At 37.0% G+C, this 7,779-nt stretch overlaps 1 long non-coding RNA gene across 2 annotated transcripts; it reads right to left on the bottom strand.

Annotated features, from left to right (window-relative positions):
• Nucleotides 1–210: 210 nt before the first annotated feature.
• On the bottom strand, nt 211–7,486 carry LOC142158637 (uncharacterized). 2 transcript variants are annotated; one of them, XR_012692834.1, is made up of 4 exons: nt 7,371–7,486; nt 6,831–6,895; nt 3,026–3,223; nt 211–1,611 (listed from the first exon to the last, which is right to left on the bottom strand). It is a non-coding gene; the product is annotated as an uncharacterized LOC142158637 (long non-coding RNA). The 2 variants fall into 2 exon arrangements; XR_012692829.1 differs by lacking the exon at nt 7,371–7,486 and having other exon boundaries at nt 6,831–7,011.
• Between the last annotated feature and the right edge of the window lie 293 nt (nt 7,487–7,779).

Here is a 7,779-nt window from a genome sequence, read left to right as displayed (position 1 = left end):
GGTGTTTCACATTACAAGTTCTCTGTGTTTTATTTTGCGTATAAAAGTATATATGCAATTGTGAGAATACTATACTTTAATACCTACTATTTTTATAAATATAATATTTACTTAGTGGTCTATTTAGTAATAAGGGGCATTATTGAAATTATTCTACTTCAAAAAATTTTAAAAAAACATGATTAAAATAAAAAAAATGTAAAAAATAGCAAAGAAGCAAAAATAGATTTATTAAGAAAAACAGGAAAAAAATATTATTTAAATATTAAAGCACTTTTTCCTATGGGGAGCCACTGCCATCACCATCCTGAGATAGCTTTAGGAGTACAGTACCACCGCTGTACATTGTAAATAGGCTTACCCATGTTTTGTATGGAGACTCTGGCAAATCTCTTTGCCAGCATGGGCTACTACCATCGATAGGGAAAAGCCCCCTCTCCAGTGAAAACACCCTTGGTTGGAGGCCCCCAGTGAAGGCTTACACCTGTACTTTACCAGCCTAGGGCTTTGTTAAATATGGAGAAGCTGTATAATCTCTGGAGCTAGGGCCTTTAATCTATTAAATAGACTCCTTAATATTGAATACGAGATGTAATTAGATCTTAAATGTGAAATTTTCAAGACAGGCACTTGCTTGGATCTTGGGATTACATGTATTCTTACAAGCATAAAACATATTTGGTGGGATATACAGACTTTTGGACAACTCCCAACCAATCCTGTCCCCTAAGTATATCAAATAGGGGTTCCCCTAGGAACCCACCTGTTACTTATTCTGAAGAGCCGCTTTGCTGCGTCTCATTCTACTTAGCACACAACAAGCCTTCCACAGTGCCTCAATTCAGCTATATGGAAGAATGTATAGAGCTCTACTGAAAAATTATAATGGACTGATCCTCCAACACTGAGAGAAGGTGCATGAGCTGAATCTCCATTTCAGATAACAGAGGATCATGGGAGTGGGCAAGTGGATGGCAAGATTAAGAAGGGCCAGTTTAAGGCCAAGCAGTTGAGGTATTTACAGGCCTACAAAATAAGGGGGAGCTGCACATTTCACGCACAATTATGTACTGAAGGCTACATAATCAACTTTATCAAAATGGTTTCTCCAAAAGGGACAACATTCTCTCAGCAACTCTTTAGACACCAAAGGCAATGGGATCAATGATACAAATGCTTAGGATTGGAAAGAATCTCTGGGAATTTATATTCGACAAGAAGGATTGTATGGCTTGAATAGCATTTTGCTATGATATATGTACAGGTGATATTACAGTTGTTTTTGGAACCTGGTACACAGTAAAAGTAAAATATGTCAACCTATTTCTTTCTTTTCTTCCTTTCTTTTCCCGTTTGTCTCTGTTTCTCGGCCTGTCTCTGCCTTTCTCTTTGCCTCCTCCTCTCTTTTTCTCTCTCCATGTTTCTCTCTCTTTCTCTCTGTTTTTCAATTTCTCTCTTTCGTTCTCGCTCTCTTATTTTCTGACGTTCCCTTTCACGTTCACGATGATTGCTCTGTGCTCTGTGTGCTGCGACTGCTGCAGTCAGGGTCCCATCTCCATCGACCTTGTCCACCACTTCCTCTTTTGGTTCTCGCTCTGTGTTTTCCTTATACTGGCAGTGAAACATCAAACATCAGTATCACCTTCTTTTACATGTATTTAGCAATGGTGACAACTATTAACACAGCTTAACACCTGTTTCTTGTTAAATTTCATTCTGGCAAACACATAGGGGTAGATTATTCAAAAGTTCAAAAATGGAAAAGTGCAGGGGTTGCCAATAGCAACCAATCAGATTCTAGCCCTCATTTTCTAGAATGTACAAGATAAATTATAGAATATGATTGGTTGCTATGGGCAACACCTTCTCCTTTTCTTTTTAGAAGTTTGATAAATTTACCCCTTAGGCTATGGGCATAAAATCAGAATAAAAAAGCAATGTATCAGGGACAGAAGATCTTGGACATTACTCTGCCTTTGGGACCATAGTAATATTGGGCCAGTTTAAGGATTTTGATAGTGACTCTGATGTATGTGCGGCATGAAATAGCAGCTAGATCTTACTTTATGTCTTGCTTCATTGACTTAAGTAGCCTGGCTCAGTTAACCAGTGAAAATATTAAGTACTATTGTTTGCAGCATAATGAAAAGTGACAGACCACAAAAAATAAGTGATACTAGCAACAATAAATAACATTTGAACTCCAACCATAAAACCGTTACAATGTAGGGCTCATTGACACTTGGCTGTAAATTTATCAAACGGTGGGTTTGAAAAAGTGAAACTGTTGCCTATAGCAACCAATCAGATTCTAGTTATCATTTATTTAGTACATTCTACTAAATGACAGCTAGAATCTGATTGATTGCTATAGGCAACATCACAGTTTAGTATATACACCCCTTGGATTTTGATCCTACTTGAAATTGGTGAGGTGAAGATGTGCTGACCACATCTCCAGCTTGTAAAGCATACAGTAAACAGATCGTTGCTCACTAGGTCAGTGCACCTCCTTCATTCACACTGTAGTGTAAGCAAAAGCTTGAAGAAGCATTGACGTTCCCTAGATCACTGTACACTTCCCAAGCAGATGCAGGCACACTGGTAATTATAGTTATTGTAAACATGTAGTGTGAAAGTGCCCTTCGACTTTTTGTATAAAATGTTATTCGCACAAGACAGATAACCAATCTGTGTTTCTAAGGTTTATGTTTAAGTGGAAATTATAAAATGTTAATCATATCTTTTGTTTAATGAAGACAATAAATAACTTGAAGTTTTCTTTCCTTGTGTGTTGGACTTTGTATTATTGTGTGACAGTGAAATTGCATGATATTTTTGCGTCAGATGAACATTTTGTTGTGTCATTAGATTTCCATTGTGTAGGTACATAGCTCTGCAGGATGTTCACATTTGGTTGTATGCTCACACTACCTCCAATAAATGTGCACTAATGTGGGCATACAGTAGCTCAGTTTGTATTCTTGTGATTGAAAGTTTGACCTGAAGTGTCTCGATCACTCACCTCATCCTCTGAGTCAGTCTCTGGGCGCAGACAACTGCAGCTACTCATTCTTCACTTCTTAGACTTGGGAAGGTTTCACCCAGCTGAAACTTACATCACACCTCAGTCGGTGTATATGGGTGTGAGAGACTCGTTAATCCTGCTGCTCTCAACTTGATAATAATTGTTGAACACTCCACATAGGGCGATGGGCCAGTCCTAAGGGTGAAAATCAGCCAGGAAATTTTAGAGGATTTTACTTACGCCCATGTTTGTTCTACATTCACTTTCTTTTGTGTAATCTGTCTACAACAGTGTTGGCTAACCTGTGACACTCCAGGTGTTGTGAAACTACAAGTCCCAGCATGCTTTGCCAATATATAGCAGCTTGTGTCTGTGTGTATATATATATATATATATATATATATATATTAGTTTTGGCAGGAGAAAGTCTATCTATATTAGCTTTAATAGTGGATTACTATGTGCTATGATTACTATATTGAAATAAAGTTTGATATCAGTATCTCAAGTTACTATTATAGGATTTATTGACACTGATAATAACTTGTGTCTGAGTAGTTGCACCTTATTTTTGGTCATACTGCACAATATTTGACAGCTCATATAGTACTAACTAGACATTTTATTGCAATATGTATTATTTGAACAGAATCATGAGCAAGATACAAATGTTGGCAATGCAAAATGGAGATTGATGATAATTTATTCTAAACCACAAACAAAAGCAATAAAGTACAATGTGAACGATGATCTACACTGGAGATCTCCAGCATTGCAAAATATTGCATTATGTCACTAAATCAGCATAGGTGGCTATTGACACATTTGACTCATTTACAAACTGGGAATATGCAATGACGAGGAGTCTATGTTTTTTGCACAAATGTACCTATTTGGATACATCCTAGGTTCACCTATTTGTGGTCCATCATAGGAACAACAGTACGTAATTCAAGGTGCTGTGTGTCATCACTTTTGTATCACTTTCTAGTTAATTAAACCTTTTCCCTTTGTTCTTGTCAAACACTGCTTCCTGGAGTCACATGTCTGTCTTAATTAAGTCATGAGAGTAAAATGACATGTCTTGTCACATGAGTAAAATTTAATGTTTTAGTTACATTGTTTCTTTGACAGCATAGTTTTAATATATCAAATGCGCCTTTATGGCACAAAAGACCCATTTAAAGTAAAGGCTGACTCCTAATCACTACCACTTCAGAGAACGAGCAAAAATCATGTTGTTCTGCAAGTTCTAAACGGCTTTGTGTACATCCACGAAATCTGAAATGTCTCATCAAATGGACTAAATGCTCTTCTCCCCCTGAAGTTACAGTATCTTGAATAAAGTAAGAATTAGAATACCTTGTCCAACTTAACAAAATCTAGTTTGTATATTTGGCTGTAACATGTCTAATGTAAAGAGACAGGCTGGGATTCTGTTTCTCCTTTTCATGATGCATTTAACTAGGGTCACAACACCTTTTTGTCATCTTATCTAATTTCTCTATGTTGCATGAGTGCCCAATTTTTAAGTGGACGGTCATAAATCAATCTATAACCAATTTTATCTGCCAAATCTAGCAGCACAGAGTATTTGAGGAGATATGTGTGCTGATTTTGAGGCAGTAACCTGTACACTGTTGTGATGTATAAGAGTATAAGGCTGCCTGTGACAGGCAGTTCTAATGTTAGGAGGAAAAAGGAGGAAAGCGGGAAGCTAAATAGTGGAAGGAGCTTGGTCCCACAATATCACAGAGCAGTGATGAGATGCTTCTGTCAGACTGTAATTATATTGTTTTATTCTCCTGTTTTTCCTAATACAACTCCCACCTATCTCCAGGAGTAGATTGGTATCTGTAACTTCCCAAACTATCTTCACGCTTCTTGCTGGTTGTCATGTAACTTATGTACTGGCGCTATCATCCCTCACCGCATATTTGTCTACATGAGGATGAGCCGCCACGCTTGGAGGGCAGAGGCCTTAGTATAATTTGCTGGTGTACGGATGTGGCTGGTTCTCTATAACACCGCACCTTCAAGGTTCCAAGGCTTGGAACCAGGAGAAGGATTCATTCACCAGCAAGTGATCTCTTGTTAGGTTTTAGTATTGTGCGCAGAGAACAAGGATGATACATTGTGCTGTCAGAATCCTAAGGATTATCACGGTCTTAAGCAAGTAATCGAATTCTAAATTTGACTCTGGTTTACTTTGTAAAGTACTAATTGTCCTCATTTTAGTTACGAACTGTCTTGTCTTGTTGTTACATAGAAATTCTTTTGCTGACAATCACATGAGACAATATGTCCCTTATGTCCGTTCACATAAATATCATCATGCTGCTATTTGAAGTATTTATCATTGCTTGAAACCTATATGAGATAACCTCAATATTTCCAGTTCACTTCATTATTACCATGCTCTTATTTAAAGTATTCATACAGACTTCCAAAACCCATTAGGAGAGATATACACTTGTGAATATATATATATATATATATATATATATATATATATATATATATATATATATATATATATATCCTAGTTTGTAATTGGTTCAGTAGAACGTGTTGTTACTGTTTATAAGAGGTGGTTTAGAGTATGTGACTATTACCAAGGGTTTCTAAGGATTATAAGTTTTTATTTGTGTTTCTGCATTTTAAATGTTGTTTTTTTAAATAAATGATACATGTTTATACCTTTCACAGACATAAGTGTTTATCTATACAGATTAGTTTTTTTTTATTGTCTATTATTATTTTTGGTCTATATGAAGCACAGTAAATATTTTGATTATTTGAAATAATCTTTACATACAGTTGCTGATGTAGTTTTAAGGCGCCATCAGTATTCTTTTCTTGGTTCTGTCTGCCTATATAAGTGGGTTTTTTTTAAGCTGCATTCTAAACGAACTGCAACAAAGAAAAAAAAATTCTGTTGAAATACCATTATACTCTCGCAGCCTCCTCCAAGCCGCATACATCACCGATGTGAATGTGGACATCAGAGGCGTTGTATCCAGAGCCGTAACTTAAACTTTTAGCACCTGGGGCGAGAAGGCAAACTATCGCCCCTCTAACCTTCAATTTTAACCAACTGAACCTAAAATATTCATAAATTGTGCCCCCCCTTCAGCGTGGCGCCCTAGGCGGTCGCCCCTTTTGCACAGCCCTTCTTACAGCACTTGATGTAGCATAAAGATTAATAGATTTCTTTGTTGCACTATTTCTCAGATTCATTGCCAATATGGCACTTGTGTGCTTGAGCCCTAAAGATGGTGGGTTTTGAGTTTGTAATAGAAAAATTTATAGGATCTGGAGAGTAACATATTAATATACTACAAAGGTGGACTAACCTTTAAAGTAACAGAGAAAGGAGAAGGTTTGTCTTCATCCTGATCACAGCTCCAGCAATCTCGTCTGTTGAGCTTAGTCATAAAATCAGCTGACCAGCAATTTTCCCATCCCAGGAATGAGTTCTACATCTGTAGCACAACCATCTCTTGTACAGTAACATTCTGCGTATGCACTATGTATACACGCACAAGCTCAGTTTATCTACTCCACATACTTAAATATCTCCTGCCAGATTCAGAAATGAATTACACTTGTTGTAGGTCTGGCTGTATATCCACTAACTACACATGTACAGTGTTCATTAATTCTCATTAAATTCTACTTTAATAAGTATACTAACACCTGTATATATGTATAACCTCATGTAAATAATAGCTGTGTAAATGGTGAGTTCTGATGTCATCGCTTACAATAGTTAGGAACACTCGAGTATTATATGGCTCACCTGATTTAGGGGAGGTCTCTCCTGGCTGCAGGTGAAGCTATTTCAGATGAAAAGTAATGAAAGTCCTGAAAGGCAGAGGGAAAATAAACAGATAAAATAGATTTAACCAAGCAGGACAAAATCAGAGACAGAGACAATGGGAGCGATGTCTAGCAGGACATAATGAAAAGAGAAATGAGAGGGAGGAAAAGGGATAGATCACAAAATAGACTAATTGAGGAGGCTGTCCTAAAGAGAAGAGGTGGAGATCCGGATTGGTAACAGAGTTTCAGGCTCGCTGTTTTTGTAAGGAAATGAGAAAAAAAGAGGGATTTAAATGACACTTCTGGTTACTTATCTAACCCCTGATACAAGCCGCAGTACTTAGCAGCAAGTGAAAAGTCTTTGTTATATTTACTTTATATTACGTTTTGATACAGCACTGGAAAGGGCTCTTGAGCTATAAAAGTTATAAAAGTTTAGTGATGCATGAAGAAATATCAAGGATAGTGAAGGAGAGAAAGGGTTAGTATTGCAATGATCAGTATGTACTAGACTCACGGTTTAGGAGATGCAGGTATGATTAAACCAATGGATAAATGTAGAGATTCAGAGCTGTATCCTGTACTCCTCATTTCCTCAAATATCACTTCCTTACATCACAATATGAGGCTTCTCTCCAAGTTTCCAGTCGTGTCAGGACAGGAGAGGTAATACAGTATGAATTGCTTGGGCGTGTGTAATTTAAAAATTACTATGTTATGATGCCTTGCCTATGAGATTACAAGAACGTATATGTTTTTTTCTAGTTTTAGTTTACAAAGGCACTAAGTCACTGCAGACAGCTGTTGGAGTTGTGTCTAACTCTAAAGCACAAAAATAAATTCCACCCCTCTAGCGACATAGCTAACGTTGGTCGATATGGACATGATATTTTTAGCTATTGTATTTTAAACCATGAGTCAATTTT

Source organism: Mixophyes fleayi, chromosome 1 (assembly GCF_038048845.1).
Source record: "Mixophyes fleayi isolate aMixFle1 chromosome 1, aMixFle1.hap1, whole genome shotgun sequence".
Lineage (NCBI taxonomy): Eukaryota > Metazoa > Chordata > Amphibia > Anura > Limnodynastidae > Mixophyes > Mixophyes fleayi.
The sequence above is the reverse complement of the archived record's forward strand: the minus strand, read 5'-3'. Positions and strand labels throughout refer to the sequence as shown.